The following is a 17,809-nucleotide window of genomic DNA, read 5'->3' as shown; positions in this document are numbered from 1 at the left end:
ACACACGGCACGTGTGAGATCTGGCTCGCCGTGGACAGTCCTGCTCTACGTAGAACACTCTCTCTTATTTCTCTGCAGTTTTGAAGTAAAAACAAAAAAACTGAGTATAATAAACCAATTGATCATCTAAGGAGTCATTAGTTACGTCACTATGAGGTTGGGAAATCTACTTATGCGCCATAACTAAATATAAGTTATGCACTGTGTTTGAACTGTAGCCCTCACGGGACATAATTATCTGAGTATTGAGGAATGTAGCTTTAAACAGATCCCTTCTCAGCGTGGGCAATGTACCACCTAGACAATTAGGTTGGTTCGCTTCAGTTTGTAGGGGTCGGTCGTGAGCCAGCACATTCACGTCCATGCATTTGTTAAAGAACGGACGCACGGATGTTACAGTTTTGTTAGTAGGTTAATGAAATAATTTGCACCAGTTTTAACGGCATGGTTAAATACTTTGCTATGAATAACGTCGTCAAAACAGAATAATTGTTGTGTTAATCCAGTAAACATTACTGAAAATAATTTACACTTTGTGAACTGCAGACTTAAACTAAAAGAAAATACGTAATAATTAATGTAACGGAAACGGAATATGTGGGTGTGAAATTTGTTTAGCAGTACTTCAACAGCAAAATTTGTGGGCGAACATTCAAATTCCAAAAGCAGTCCCTCTCTATTAATCACGAGATATGACTAAAGCACATTGTCGTAAGTGATCAAACTCAAATCAAAATTTCTCAGATGCATCAAACTTCACAAATTAAGTTACAGTTCGTATGCGCGCTCAAACTCAGTCACTGAAACCACTGTCAGAAGTTCAGCGTTCTGCAGGACTACACACACCAAAAAAAGTTTAGCATCACCTCGGTTCCGAGAGTTCTGGAACCTGTACAGAACATTGGAATAAAGATCAACGTAAAAGTCCTTTCCGCCCTTTACATTGCTCATGAAAACTACAAATTGCATGTTGCTGCTTTTTTGAAGATGTGTATTTTTCGTTTATTTTTGGAGCATTTGGGGGTTACAATATTGTCTCTATAAGACGACCCAGTGTTCACTAAGCCCTGTATCTGCTTTGATACTCGTTATTAACTCAGGATTATTTGTTGCTAAGAGGTCAAGTGTGTTTTCACAACGGTTTACCATTCGCGTGGGCTCTCGAACTAAGTGTTCGAAATAGTTTGCAGAGAATGCGTTTAACACAATTTCGGATGATGTTCTATGCGTACCTCAAGAAGTAAACATCTACACTCCTGGAAATGGAAAAAAGAACACATTGACACCGGTGTGTCAGACCCACCATACTTGCTCCGGACACTGCGAGAGGGCTGTACAAGCAATGATCACACGCACGGCACAGCGGACACACCAGGAACCGCGGTGTTGGCCGTCGAATGGCGCTAGCTGCGCAGCATTTGTGCACCGCCGCCGTCAGTGTCAGCCAGTTTGCCGTGGCATACGGAGCTCCATCGCAGTCTTTAACACTGGTAGCAAGCCGCGACAGCGTGGACGTGAACCGTATGTGCAGTTGACGGACTTTGAGCGAGGGCGTATAGTGGGCACGCGGGAGGCCGGGAGGACGTACCGCCGAATTGCTCAACACGTGGGGGGTGAGGTCTCCACAGTACATCGATGTTGTCGCCAGTGGTCGGCGGAAGGTGCACGTGCCCGTCGACCTGGGACCGGACCACAGCGACGCACAGATGCACGCCAAGACCGTAGGATCCTACGCAGTGCCTTAGGGGACCGCACCGCCACTTCCCAGCAAATTAGGGACACTGTTGCTCCTGGGGTATCGGCGAGGACCATTCGCAACCGTCTCCATGAAGCTGGGCTACGGTCCCGCACACCGTTAGGCCGTCTTCTGCTCACGTCCCAACATCGTGCAGCCCGCCTCCAGTGGTGTCGCGACAGGCGTGAATGGAGGGACGAATGGAGACGTGTCGTCTTCAGCGATGAGAGTCGCTTCTGCCTTGGTGCCAATGATGGTCGTATGCGTGTTTGGCGCCGTGCAGGTGAGCGCCACAATCAGGACTGCATACGACCGAGGCACACAGGGCCAACACCCGGCATCATGGTGTGGGGAGCGATCTCCTACACTGGCCGTACACCACTGGTGATCGTCGAGGGGACACTGAATAGTGCACGGTACATCCAAACCGTCATCGAACCCATCGTTCTACCATTCCTAGACCGGCAAGGGAACTTGCTGTTCCAACAGGACAATGCACGTCCGCATGTATCCCGTGCCACCCAACGTGCTCTAGAAGGTGTAAGTCAACTACCCTGGCCAGCAAGATCTCCGGATCTGTCCCCCATTGAGCATGTTTGGGCCTGGATGAAGCGTCGTCTCACGCGGTCTGCACGTCCAGCACGAACGCTGGTCCAACTGAGGCGCCAGGTGGAAATGGCATGGCAAGCCGTTCCACAGGACTACATCCAGCATCTCTACGATCGTCTCCATGGGAGAATAGCAGCCAGCATTGCTGCGAAAGGTGGATATACACTGTACTAGTGCCGACATTGTGCATGGTCTGTTGCCTGTGTCTATGTGCCTGTGGTTCTGTCAGTGTGATCATGTGATGTATCTGACCCCAGGAATGTGTCAATAAAGTTTCCCCTTCGTGGGACAATGAATTCACTGTGTTCTTATTTCAATTTCCAGAAGTGTATTTTCACCAACATATTGAGGGTAAATTTAAGTCACCACCAATTATCATCGTATAAGTCGGGTACTTGTTTGATATCAAACTCAAGCTTTCTTTGAACCTTTCAGCAACTGTATCATCTGAATTGGGAGGACGGTAAAAGCATCCAATTACTATTTTATTCCGGTTGCCAACAATAACCTCTGCCCATACTAACTCACAGGAACTAACTACTTCAATTTCGCGACAAGATAAACCACTTCTAACAGCAACAAACAAGCCACCACCAACCGTGTTTAGCCCATCCTTTCGGAATACCGTTAGATTCTCCCAACGCAGCAACGACAGTTCACAACTGTTATACCGATGGTTCCTGTATCTACGTTCTTTCTGTGTTCGGCCTGCACCCTTTCTGGCTGAAGCCCTTCTTGTGTTTGCCCGAGACCCTATAACCTAAAAAACCGCCTAGTCCACGCCACACAGCCCCTGCTACCCATGTAGCCCCTTTTGAGTGTAGTGGACACGTGATCTATTCAGCGGAACCCGAAACCCAACCACCCTTCGAGGAATCTGCAGCCTACATCGTCGCAGAACCGTGTAAGCCTCTGGTTCAGACCCTCCACTCTGTACGAGAGGTCCGCAATCTGTCCTGTCAACTATGTTGCAAATGGTCAGCTCTGCTTTCATTGTGCAAGAAACACTGGCAGCCTTTACTACTTCTGCTAGCCGCTCGAAACCAGAGAGAATCTCTTCTGATCCAAAGGGACACACATCATTGGTACCGACGTGAGCCACCACATATAGCTGGTTGCACCCTGTGCTCTTCATGGCATCCGGGAGGATCCGTTCCACATCTGGAATGATTCCACCGGTATGCACTCGGAGTGCACATTGGTTTTCTTTCCCTTCTTGGCAGCCATGTCCCCGATGTGTCCCATAACGCGCCTACGTTGGAGCTCCCAACTATCAATAATCCCACCCTTTGCGATTGTCCGGATCTTGCATACTGAGAGATTTCCTCTGAAAGAGGACAAGTGACAGCGTCTGGCTGACAGAGTCAGCCACAGACAGCGCCTGGAACCTGTTTGTCAGACAAACTTGGGAGGCCTTACGTGCGGCAGCACGTTAATTATGTATCCACTAACTGTTTTTTCCAACTTAAACAAGTATGATAACGTTTGATTAAGCAGAACCTAATTTGAACTGAACTGTAACCGATCTGAATGCAGCTTGTTTTTGTATTAAATGCACACCAAGTAAAGCAAATATTTGGCCCTAATAAAAATTTGCACTTACCTCGTATATTGACAATAATGTTGCAAATTTCTCGAAAACATAACAGCAAAGAGCAAGTAAACAGTGGCTAACCTAGAGGTCTGCTTCCAAATACATATTCAAATTTTTGCATGTGGTAATGCGTAATGACAAGCAGTGGGATGGGAAGAGTAACTATTCCCTTGAAATGATGTTCCAAAACAACAATTTTTGAATGAAATGTGTATTCAGAAAGATAGAGCGAATCTTCGCATGATTTTCTAACATAAAATTCGTGTGAACAATACTCTGCTTAACAAAGTGGACAATCATTTAAACAAAGTACAGTGTGAAAAGAGAATTTTTATAAAAACCAAATTAAAGTAATAACCTCAAAATTTATACACTCTTCCCTTTCTAATACACACATCTTTTTCACTCTTGCCGTCCTTTACAACCAATCTTCCTTCATCTAACAGATATTATCACAAGACCACACAGCACTACTAAATACGGACATTACCTACCACAATTCAACTAAGAACATATCAGACTGTACAGAGGCAAAGACTGTGCCACGACAAGACCCATGATTGTTTAACAGTAACATAAGTTGCTCTCTCTGACGTGCACATCGATAACACGATAACATATAAATACCAAATTGACATGACCGCCTTATATATATATATAATATATATATATATATATATATATATATATATATATATATTGTAGCGGGGCTTTAAATTTCGCAGCGCTACACTCGTTCCCTCAGATAAAAAATATCCCGTCGCAGCGGTATGAGCGCTCGACGGCAGAGAAAATACTAAAATGGTAACACTTTTTTTGTTTTCTATCCGTTTTTTGTTTGTCTCTTGTTAGCGGTAGCTTAAGGCAGGCGTGATCGGATGCTGACGTAAAAACTTAATGGCTAATCTTGATCTGATTGTAATGTGTAGACATTGTGGAAGTTATTAAGAAATTCGGTGGATGGAAGTAGCAAAGTGAATTAAATTGCATAAGTATGAAGATGATTTTAACTGGTATAAATTAGTCATCCCTGGACTATTACAAGATTTCGGAGCAGATTTTTTCACGCTGAAATGAAGGAGATTTTTGAAGACGTGGACGCCGCCCAAAAGAAGATAAATTAATCTGGTAAAGGATGATCTCTCGTCTACGCCACTTCCCCCTGTCAGTTACATTCTGTTATTCTCTGTTTCTTTTCAATAACTTTTGTAGTGAAAATTTGTTTAACTTTTGCTCAAAAACGTCACAAGGACCACCCCAACAATAGCTTTTCCGAATAACGAAGTCCGATAGCTTTTCCGTAATACGAAGTCCGATCTGCATTTCTTTCATTCTTTCCCTTTTTCACGGTCTCTCTTGTCCCATTTTTTTTTTATTAGCCAATACAACTGGCTCCCGCGACAGGACGCAGTTTTCGGATGTGTCGTTTTTGAGCAAATTTGAAACTTTAATTTGTATTTTTTCCCAACAGAGAATAACCAAAAATCCTGAAGTTTAAAGGGTAACGAAAACACCAACTTTATTGTACCTAAGCAAATGATTATACAACAATATTGTAAAGAATTTTTGTAACTAATTCAATCTGTTTTTCTTTGCATGGCATATGTTGATGCAAAACTGTTATTTTGAGGACTTTTAGTGATTATCCGATGGAGATGTATTAAGAAAATCCATATTTTGACGAATACGATTTACGCAGAAGTGTTTGACCAGCCGCTGCTGGACAGAAAATTTAATGGTGAGTCACACAATTATGTTTCATTCAAACATTCAATAGCCAACTGCAGAATCCATTTTTCCTTTTCCATACATCCTGTAGTTTTCTTCTAGATTTTTACAAAATTACCTATCTCTATTGTAGTTTGTGGTAATTATAGTATTGTTGTAGCATATGAAGATCGTGAATTTGACAGCCCAACAGTCATTTGTTACGAAAAATTTTGGCCGCCCTGCTGCAGCTTTCTCAACCATTGTTTGCAATAGAGCAATCATTTACATTGACGAGAAAATATTTCAACCTAAATTTGAGTCAAATTTTTATTAATCAGACTTATATTATTCCCTTTTTGACTTACGATTATACATTCTATTACAATGGAACGCGGTAAGGTAGAGATAGTTTCGGCAGATGTGTTAAGTGAAGTAGATTCATCTTTCAACCAACAAGAAAGTCCGCGTTTCCCTCTATGGACCAGTTCACAGATCAATGCAATGATTTTGCCTCAAACTCGCAACATTTGTGATAATACACAGTTGGCGTTTTTAAATGACGAAATGTGGAATGGACGCGAGACTAGACCGTCAGCGCCATTGTTAACATCAATGTCAGAACCGAATATGAGACAAATTCAGCAATGTGACACAAATCGGACACAGGAAACTGACAAACTGGACCGACTATTAGAGTTATTTGCAGACATGAAACGAGACGTTAGTCAGAAAATTGAAGCAAAACTGGACGCACTTGGTCAGGACTTTAAACAAAGGCTAGATAAAAGCGACGAAAAATTTGACGTATTAAACCGTACTATGACCGAAAATTTTGAACGAAAGACAAAACAGATGACAGAATTAAATAACACCACTCAAAAGCTCAGCCAGAGATTTGAAACTTTGTCCAACCGAGTCACTAAATAGGAAGAAACTTTGGTTACATTCACACACGAAACAAAAAACAATATCACCCGATGTGAGAATCAGTTAACTCAAATAGTTAATGTGCAGCAGGAAGTGAACACCCGTGTGGAAGAGATAGCTGAGGCCCACACTTCAGCTAGCTCCACCCAAGAAAAGCTGACTGAAGAAGTGGGAAATATTACCCAACAACTTACAATGGTAGTTCTTGAACAAACCCACCTCAAAGAAAAGATAGAAAAACTAGAAGACCGAGCGGACCTCGCGTCACTAAACAGCGACACCAACATGGCCGAAAGAATTGTACATGAATGTAAATTGTGTGACGACTATCTGGACAAAAAACTTGAAACAATTACAGAAGACATACTTTCAAAAACAAAGACACATGTTAAAGACGAGACAAAACACATACAAAACGAAGTGACAAAATTACGAGACAATGTTGTGCCGTGTTTGGCGATAGGTGCAAGCGCATCATCAGGGAACGACAAAACAGCTAAAACCATGGCTAATGACACAGACAGAACACCTATTGTGGAATCACCTATTACAAGTCAAAATTACAATGTGCCGCTTTCTTTTCCACCAAACGAGCAATATTACGTTACGACACCTAGAGTAGCAAGTGACACAAACTACGTCAATACAGTTATGCCAACCGGCATGGCCGATGACACGTTTGTAAGACATGGGTATTTCCAGACATTTTCGAGTGACGACAAGCACAAAGTCCACCCTATTGTGTTTATTAGATCATTTGACGGTGTTTTTCCACGTAGTTGGTCAGAAGTCGATAAAATCACATACGTCACCAATCTCATGAGAGGACGAGCAGCTAAGTGGGGTGCCGCTATGAAACGGCGGTGCTTTACGTTTGAACAGTTCGAACAAGCCTTCTTGGACGATTTCTGGTCCGAGAATGAGCAACAGAGTCTAAGGAGAGAAGTGTGCAACCCCGAGACCTATGACTCTAAAAAAGAGACATTAAGACAATACTTTGAGAGGTACTTAGACAAGACACTGTACTGGTCCAAACCAGCCGACTTGTCAGCGATAATTGACACTTTAAAGAGCCACTTACCCTTTCCATACCGAGACAGATTAATAGGAGTACCGGAGAATGACGTTAAGACTTTCTTAAACTTCTTAGATCAAATGGACGTAGTTTACAGAGGCGATTCACGCCATTCAAATTTTATTCATATTAGTAACCAAAACCAGCACCCACCCCAAAGGAACCGTAGTGACGGTGGTTGGTGGAACCATCCGTCCGCGCCTGCGCGCGAAACATACTCAAATGGAAACGTGTATGACGGTAGGAATAACCGCAGAAATTCGTGGAATAATAATAATTATCACCCATATCAAAATGGTAACTACAAGCAAAATGAAAATTACAGACAGTACAACAACAACAACAATAGGAGACGTGAGAATAACCGGTACAACCCGGGCTACTTTGACAGGAACATGACATATAACAGACATAATTACCACCAAAACAACAGCAATCCCAACAATCACCGACAGAATATGTGGAACACACAAAATTCACGCATGACAAATCATAACCCTCCACGGAATCCGCCCCCGTTCCCCAGTACAGTTTTGCACTCCCCGCCACGAAGTAGCAATAACAATTGCGGCGCGCCATTAGCTGACGCGTGGGCGCCAACCGGCCGGAATGTAAACATAGTGGAGTTGGTCAATGAACCCGGCCAAACACAGCAGACGACGGAAAACAGTCGACGACCGAGCTAAGCGCTCGTGCTACGGTCGTGGGGTGTTGTAAGAGCGCAACTGCTGAGACGGTTTGTTTCCTCAGGTACGACGACAAAATGACAGCTATTATATTCAGGTCCTTTCAGAATAGCAAGCATACCTCACCCAGGTTTTACTCCCTAGAATACCCGTTATCTCACAAGCTGAAGGGGCTGCATCCCCACAGACATTTGAAACCCTTTGTGCACTAAAACAACATAATATAATGATAACTAAGTTGAACATGAGCAAGTTGCTGTGAAAACGAGATCATAAATATTTGTATTGAATACACGAACATTAAGTTATACAGCCTAAGAACACAAACATTCATTTATGGAAATTATATACTGCAGTTACACTTGCACACATAATTATGAAGAGAAAGTAAACCCAGGTGAGTACACTTACTGAATGAGAAAAGATATTCATATAGGAATGAGGTCTACGCAGGTTACATTGGTTGTTAATTGTAAATTATAAGGTGAATCAACAACTAGTTAGTTATTTCAAGGCACTACAATGAGAGGAAATAATAGCTATTGAGATCAGTAATGACATATGTATGTAGCAGAATGAATGAGGACGTAAGAATGAATGATCAGTATGAATGAGTTAATATTTAGGTTAATATAAGAAGGTAAGTGACTGAGAAGTAGTTGATGGAGACAAGAGATTATTTGAGGAAAATATTATTGGAGTTTTATGAGAATGGAAGTGCCAAATGGCAACACGTATGTGATATATTAATGTTTGATGAGGAATATGTTTAATGTATAAGGATATATATATTATGATGAATATGTGAGTAAGGAATGAGTGAGAATGTTTTGGTAATATTGTGCTACATAGAGAAATGAGTAAATAGTCTACATCTTTAAGATTACATAAGGATTTCAGTTTGAAAGAAAACATTTGTGATGAGTTAAAACACGTGAGTACAAGGCGTTAAAGGTGAATCTATTTTCAGTGCCCTTGAAAAGGAATGAATGCAAGAAAAGCAGAGTGAACATAACGATGATTACAGCTGTGGAAAGAAGTGTAATAAGAATGTAACTTGGAAACACATTAGCTTTAATTTATGGCAGAGGTGTAACTTGGTAACCTTTTGTTAAGTTTTGTTAAGCCACTGTGTGGAAGAAAACATTTATAGTTTGTGTTCAGACAGGAGAATGATATTTTAAGGAACTTAAGTTGAAATATAGTTTTTACACAGCCCTCATGTGAATACATTTGTATAGAAAAAAAATTTTTTTACACAAGACAGAAAACCCTGAGGAAGCAAAAGATAGGAGAGTTATTAAGACCGTTTTGCGATTCGTACAACACCTCCACTTAAGCGAGCAGATGACAAAATTATATCTACGTTGAAGACATTTGACTTTTTAGGCTATGCAAGGTAAGTGCAAAGGAGCAGTGACCATCCGTGCAGCCGACGTCGAGCAACGGACAGTGAGAAAGAGACATTTTACTGTCAATTATAATAATATGTTCTTTATTTATGATTTACAGATAGAAATGATATATATATATACCACATACATGATGTTTAACCTTCACTAAAGTAGAAGAAAGTTCATGGTTGAACTCTTGAGAGGAAATTTGATATGTTATCATATAATACACATTATGAGAGAGACAATCTCTGAGATACATTTTCCATTTGTATAGACGGTATCCACAAGAAGTGGAGATATTGAGGATGTACTGAGCAGATATGCGATTCACTCATGCAAGGATTTGTTAAGGTATAATACGCTAAGTCATATGAACAATCACAACACAAACAGAGAATCTGTCATGATGTTACCCTACACAGACTTGACGTAAGGACACTTACATTTACCCATGATTTGGTAAATTGTAAGCACCCCCTTTCACACACCCCTTGAAGGTGATGCAAACATTATAACGTATTGTGTACTCTTTTTATGTATTAGCAGTAGGATTTGGCAGTTTTTAGGTAGTGAATAGTTTCTTCCAGTATATCTTTCTTTCCTTCTCCATTATCCTACCACCTCCTGCAGCTGGGTATTGTTTGTTTATGGAATGTAAGAATATATTGTGTGACAGTAAATTTTCAGGTACGAATAAAAAGACATGAAGAAAACTGAGTATGGCATTACAAGCCTGGTCAACCACTAGCCAAGATATGGAATAAAAAAAAAAAAAAAAAGAGAAATAATAAATGAAGGAAAGCCCGTGCTTTAAGTATTAAGTCTGATATCCCATGGCACGCCCAAACCTGAATAAAAAAATATAATAATAAATAAAAATAAAAAAAAATTAATACCCCAATAAAAGAAAGCCAATGGGACTTAGTATAATTTTTTTTTAGTGTAAATATTTCACGTGTATATTCTTGTAAATTTATATGTATTTGTATATGTGTTAAAACTTTGCATATTGTCAACATATTTTGAAACGTGACCACGAAATGTAAGCTTTCATAATTAACGATGTAAACATGCTTGGACAAAGTGAACTGTTAAAATGTAAATGTGGCAAAAAGTGTTGCAAACTGTGTTAAACTGTGAACGTTGTAAACGACGAATTTCGTGTTGTTTGTGAAACTTATGTTGCATAAACCAAATAACTGTTTGTAAATCGATATAAACTGCAATTTACTTCGACGATAATGAGGATTTTCACACTGCAAATGAACGTTTGTTGGCAAGTGTAAACAATGTGGTGAAACACCTACCTTTGCGAACATCGACGCCGTTGTTCCTGGCCGGCCTTCAGATGCTTGGAGACAATAAACTCAGCACCTGTCGTAGGCGATGTGGAGGCTAAAAACTACATCGACCATATATGCCCCGGGAACAATAGTCATGAAAACGCACAAGGACCTGGAGTGTTGTGTCGTAACAGAAGACATGGACGTTGCTTCAGATCAAGCACACACTCAATCTTATGGTGTCACCGAACTTAACACGCCGTTTATGCTGGAATAACAACTTGTAATGGACACTATGTGAGAGCGAATACTGTTGAAGACTGTCATAACACAGCGATTTTGAAACTGATGCACGCGAAATTCAGTGATGCTACTGCGGATGCGCAAAGACTACGTGCTGCCAGAGGTGAATTGGGAAACCAACGCTGGAAGCGCACAACATTAACTGCGCTGGTGAGCAGCTTGCTCAAACACACACTATGTAAACATATATATATTAATTGTCTAAAAAGAATCAAAACTGTAACAAGTGTATGTAGTATATAGATTTAGAAACCAAGTATTGGCAAAGATAATCCTCTAAGTATGCACGTGGCGTTTCCTGGGAAAATATGTATAATAGACATTTAGGTATATCTATTCTATTGTTTGCTAGCCTGCCACGCTAAATGTTTTAGCGTGACAGTCGAGGGGGCGATGTAGCGGGGCTTTAAATTTCGCCGCGCTACACTCGTTCCCTCAGACAAAAAATATCCCGTCGCAGCGGTATGAGCGCTCGACGGCAGAGAAAATACTAAAATGGTAACACTTTTTTTGTTTTCTATCCGTTTTTTGTTTGTCTCTTGTTAGCGGTAGCTTAAGGCAGGCGTGATCGGATGCTGACGTAAAAACTTAATGGCTAATCTTGATCTGATTGTAATGTGTAGACATTGTGGAAGTTATTAAGAAATTCGGTGGATGGAAGTAGCAAAGTGAATTAAATTGCATACAGTATCAAGATGATTTTAATTGGTATAAATTAGTGATCCCTGGACTATCACAAGATTTCGGAGCAGATTTTTTCACGCTGAAATGAAGGAGATTTTTGAAGACGTGGACGCCGCCCGAAAGAAGATAAGTTAATCTGGTAAAGGATGATCTCTCGTCTACGCCACTTCCCCCTGTCAGTTACATTCTGTTATTCTCTGTTTCTTTTCAATAACGTTTGTAGTGAATATTTGTTTAACTTTTGCTCAAAAACGCCACAAGGACCACCCCAACAATAGCTTTTCCGAATAACGAAGTCCGATAGCTTTTCCGTAATACGAAGTCCGATCTGCATTTCTTTCATTCTTTCCCTTTTTCACGGTCTCTCTTCTCCCATTTTTTTTATTAACCAATACAATATATATATATATATATATATATATATATATATATATGTGGTTGGTTTTGGTCGGTTGGTTGGCGCTCCGGTGTGCAGTCTGGTTGTCGACGGTCACTCTTTGCGCACGCTCTGCCTCCTTCTGCCATGTGGGCACCGGGGCTGTGAACGCAGACGTGCGTATGGTCGCCACTGCGTCTTATGAAAGGGCTATGGTGTCTGTAGATATGTATGTTGAATTTCATGCTGTTTGCAGTTAACGGCTATCCCAGTAATTAGACCCCCATGTTATTACTTTCATGTTCACCAATGATGCACAACTTATTGAACAGTGGTTAGCTTGATTTGGACGCACTTGACATACTGGCAGGGAGTGTATATCTAATTGGGGACCAGTACACTCCGAAGGAACCACCGGTTAGGTGTGATCAACATGTAGTGCCAGTCTTTGGAAAATTAAGATATCTATGACTGACTGGAATACTCTCTTTCAAATCGTAAAGGTGGCAGGGGTAAAATACACGGAGCGAAAGGCTATTTACAACTTTTACAGAAACCAGATGGCAGTAATAAGAGCATGAAGGGAAGCAGTGGTTGCGAAGGGAGTGAGACAGGGTTGTAGGATCTCCCCGATGTTATTCAATCTGTATATTGAGCAAGCAGTTAAGGAAACAAAAGAAAAATTCGGAGTAGGTATTAAAACCCATGGAGAAGAAATAAAAACTTTAAGGTTCGCCGATGACATTGTAATTCTATCAGAGACAGCAAGAGCAGTTGAACGGAATGGACAGTGTCTTGAAAGGAGGATATATGATGAACATCAACAAAAGCAAAACGATGATAATGCAATGTAGTCGAATTAAGTCGGGTGATGCTGAGGAAATTAGATTAGGAAATGAGACACTTAAGGTAGTAAAGGAGCTTTGCTAATTGGGGAGCCAAGTAACTGATGATAGTCGAAGTAGAGAGGATATAAAATGTAGACTACCAATGGCAAGAAAAGCGTTTCTGAAGAAGAGAAATTTGTTAACATCGAGTATAGATTTCAGTGTCAGGAAGTCGTTTCTGAAAGTATTTGTATGGAGTATAACCATGTATGGAAATGAAACTTGGACGACAAATAGTTTGGACACGAAGAGAATAGAAGCTTTCGGAATGTGGTGCTACAGAAGAATGCTGAAGATTAGATGGGTAGATCACGTAACTAATGAGGAGGTATTGAACAGAATTGGGGAGAAGAGGAATTTGTGGCACAACTTGGCAAGAAGAAGGGACCGGTTAGTAAGACATGTTATGAGGCATCGAGGGATCACAAATTTAGCATTGGAGGGTAAAAATCGTAGAAGGAGACCAAGAGATGAATACACTAAACAGATTCAGAAGAATGTAGGTTGCAGTAAGTACTGGGAGATGAAGAAGATTGCACAGGATCGAGTAGCATGGAGAGCTGCATCAAACCAGTCTCAGAACTGAAGACCACAACAACAGCGACATGACTTTGTGTTTCTTCTTGTATGTAATTATCATATGGGATTATAAGACAGAGCATGTGTTCTGTTTTGTACACATTCTGCAGTGTACTCATGTGAATACTGTTTTCAAATCTTTCTAATGTTATGGATTGTGATGCTCTGGATAGTGCCCAGTTGCTGTGTGATTTTACGTTGTTCTTTCGGTGGTATAATAAGCGGTGAGTGTTGTCCGTTGTAGCTGGTTGGTTTAGCTGGGAGACGACGCTTTGGCGGCAGTCAGTGAATTTTCCAAATCTATTTATAACTGCGGTAAAAATTGAGATAATTAACTATAAAATTTGAGTTTTTTCTATACATAAAGTTTAAAATGAAACAGCTCATTCACTTTTTTCATAAATTAAATAAATTCTAGAGTTTCATACACCTGCAAGTATGGTTTGTATGCTGTGCAAAATTAATCGTAGAACGTCTCTTACCTGTGGACAAATGTGTACGTATAGCGACGAATGCAGCAAACAGGAGGTGAAAGAATGATGAACTTTCACACGTAAAATACACTCCTGGAAATAGAAAAAAGAACACATTGACACCGGTGTGTCAGATCCACCATACTTGCCCCGGACACTGCGAGAGGGCTGTACAAGCAATGATCACACGCACGGCACAGCGGACACACCAGGAACCGCGGTGTTGGCCGTCGAATGGCGCTAGCTGCGCAGCATTTGTGCACCGCCGCCGTCAGTGTCAGCCAGCTTGCCGTGGCATACGGAGCTCCATCGCAGTCTCTAACACTGGTAGCATGCCGCGACAGCGTGGACGTGAACCGTATGCGCAGTTGACGGACCTTGAGCGAGGGCGTATAGTGGGCATGCGTGAGGCCGGGTGGACGTACCGCCGAATTGCTCAACACGTGGGGCGTGAGGTCTCCACAGTACATCGATGTTGTCGCCAGTGGTCGGCGGAAGGTGCACGTGCCCGTCGATCTGGGACCGGACCGCAGCGACGCACGGATGCACGCCAAGACCGTAGGATCCTACGCAGTGCCGTAGGGGACCGCACCGCCACTTCCCAGCAAATTAGGGACAATGTTGCTCCTGGGGTATCGGCGAGGACCATTCGCAACCGTCTCCAGGAAGCTGGGCTACGGTCCCGCACACCGTTAGGCCGTCTTCCGCTCACGCCCCAACATCGTGCAGCCCGCCTCCAGTGGTGTCGCGACAGGCGTGAATGGAGGGACGAATGGAGACGTGTCGTCTTCAGCGATGAGAGTCGCTTCTGCCTTGGTGCCAGTGATGGTCGTATGCGTGTTTGGCGCCGTGCAGGTGAGCGCCACAATCAGGACTGCATACGACCGAGGCACACAGGGCCAACACCCGGCATCATGGTGTGGGGAGCGATCTCCTACACTGGCCGTACACCACTGGTGATCGTCGAGGGGACACTGAATAGTGCACGGTACATCCAAACCGTCATCGAACCCATCGTTCTACCATTCCTAGACCGGCAAGGGAACTTGCTGTTCCAACAGAACAATGCACGTCCGCATGTATCCCGTGCCACCCAACGTGCTCTATAAGCTGTAAGTCAACTACCCTGGCCAGCAAGATCTCCGGATCTGTCCCCCATTGAGCATGTTTGGGACTGGATGAAGCGTCGTCTCACGCGGTCTGCACGTCCAGCACGAACGCTGGTCCAACTGAGGCGCCAGGTGGAAATGGCATGGCAAGCCGTTCCACAGGACTACATCCAGCATCTCTACGATCGTCTCCATGGGAGAATAGCAGCCTGCATTGCTGCGAAAGGTGGATATACATTGTACTAGTGCCGACATTGTGCATGCTCTGTTGCCTGTGTCTATGTGCCTGTGGTTCTGTCAGTGTGACCATGTGATGTATCTGACCCCAGGAATGTGTCAATAAAGTTTCCCCTTCCTGGGACAATGAATTCACGGTGTTCTTATTTCAATTTCCAGGAGTGTATTATTTTTTAATGTTTTCGAACATCCACTGCTACGAGTGTGAATCCTGAATCCTTCCTGGTCATGCTGACAAAGTTTAATGAATTTATTTGTAAAAGTATAGACATTGGAAATTAAAATGTCGTGTGGTACCTCTCCTCTTCCAAGTCGGGCCGTTTCACGTCGTATCCCCCGTAAGTTTAGTAGGCCTATTTCTTTATTTGTTCCTGGTGACGCGGAGGCATCCGTCTCTCCTTCTTCACCGTTCCTTTCAGCTTTCATTCAGGCTCGATCATTGTTGTAGTTTCCGTGCACCTTTGATGTGTCATTACTGGTCACTGAAATTTGGTAATACCTGAAAGATGCCTTTTATTGTACACGGTTCTTAATATCTTATCCAAAAAGAGAAATTGTGAGCTGTTTCTGCTGTTATGACTTGAAAGGTGTCCTGCTTCTGTGGGAGTTTTTCTCAGTAAACCTTTTATTGTAGTATGATTCTTAAGATTTATGTAAAGAGGGTTTTATGATTATTTGTTGTTTGGGTTGGGCTTTGACGCCTGTGGACATTTTGTCTGTTCAGTTATCTTTCAAATTCTAGGCCAATTGTATGTATTACTCTGGGGTAAAACCAGTTTGCTATTGTCATGCAATTGTTAAATAAAATCTGTTGGAAATTGCAAGCCATAGTTTGTGTTTGATTTGTAATTATTGCCTTGTCTTTACTGAGTTGAAGTATCCTTGATCGTGTGTCCCACGTCTCATATAGAATTACACAAAATTGTTAAGTTGCAAAATTCGTAAACATGCCTACATCCGATAAAGCCGAAATTCATGTCGTTTCATCGGATTCATATTTCCCACTAGTAGTACACCATTCTATTCCGTTTAATGTGTGCCAGTGCATTCGTCAGATAGGTAACAGAGAATTACCGAGATACCCTTGCATAACCTAAGTCGTTATAATCTCGAAATGAACAATTGGTCAAGTGGCTCTCCACTTTTCCCACCCCTGCTGAGGACTCGTCTGTGCCCGGCAGTTGACACCTCCCTCTTTCCTCGACGAGTCTTGTGGCTCAGGGGCGGCTTGGTGGCTTATTGGGACCTACCCCAGCGGGGAGCGGCGTCTTTTTCATTTCCGGGCACATCCCGCTTCCTGCTCCCCCAGAACGCCCCCCCCCCCTTCCCCCTTTTCCCTGAAACCCGTCGCTCACACGGCAGCGGGCGGGGCTGCGTGCGAAGATAAGGACGCGCGCCCCTTTCGAGTCACCGAGCCGCGCACGCACTTCACAGGCCGGCTGTGGCGCACCTCGCACCGCGCCCTGCGGAGGCAAATATGAAAGGAGCTCCGACAATGACGCTCAGCTAATACGAGCCGCAGAGCCCGGGAGGCAATACTCGCCGTGGAATTAAGACGAACGGCGGGACCCAAAGAATGATCTGTTCATTCTTTAGGAAGAGTGTACCCTTTGAAAACTTTTAATGAATTTCACATTTTGCCGTAGATTCGGCACACAACATCGAAAGCGTACGTACAAGATTCATATAACATGTTTCGTGAATGGTATCAGTATAGACGTTCCAAAGTACACACTCGGGAAAAAATGCAGCACCTCACGGACTGTGTTCAGTGGACGAGGATATAAGATGTAAATACTGAGGCGTTAATCATTTCATCCAGTCATTGGCAGTCAGATGGCGCTCAGGAGGTCTGTCTGCAGACCCTCTGTTTTGACTCTGCAGGAAGTAACTGTGCTGAATCCCAAGGTGAACAGTGTCAGCAACATTCATTCTAGAGTACAACATCTACATCTACATCTACATCTACATGATTACTCTCTCCCCTATTACGTGATAATACGAAACGAGCTGCCCTTTTTTGCACCCTTTCGATGTCCTCCGTCAATCCCACCTGGTAAGGATCCCACACTGCGCAGCAATATTCTAACAGAGGACGAACGAGTGTAGTGTAAGCTGTCTCTTTAGTGGACTTGTTGCATCTTC

Source organism: Schistocerca americana, chromosome 5 (assembly GCF_021461395.2).
Source record: "Schistocerca americana isolate TAMUIC-IGC-003095 chromosome 5, iqSchAmer2.1, whole genome shotgun sequence".
In the NCBI taxonomy this organism is placed as follows: domain Eukaryota; kingdom Metazoa; phylum Arthropoda; class Insecta; order Orthoptera; family Acrididae; genus Schistocerca; species Schistocerca americana.
This window is presented reverse-complemented; position numbering follows the sequence as displayed.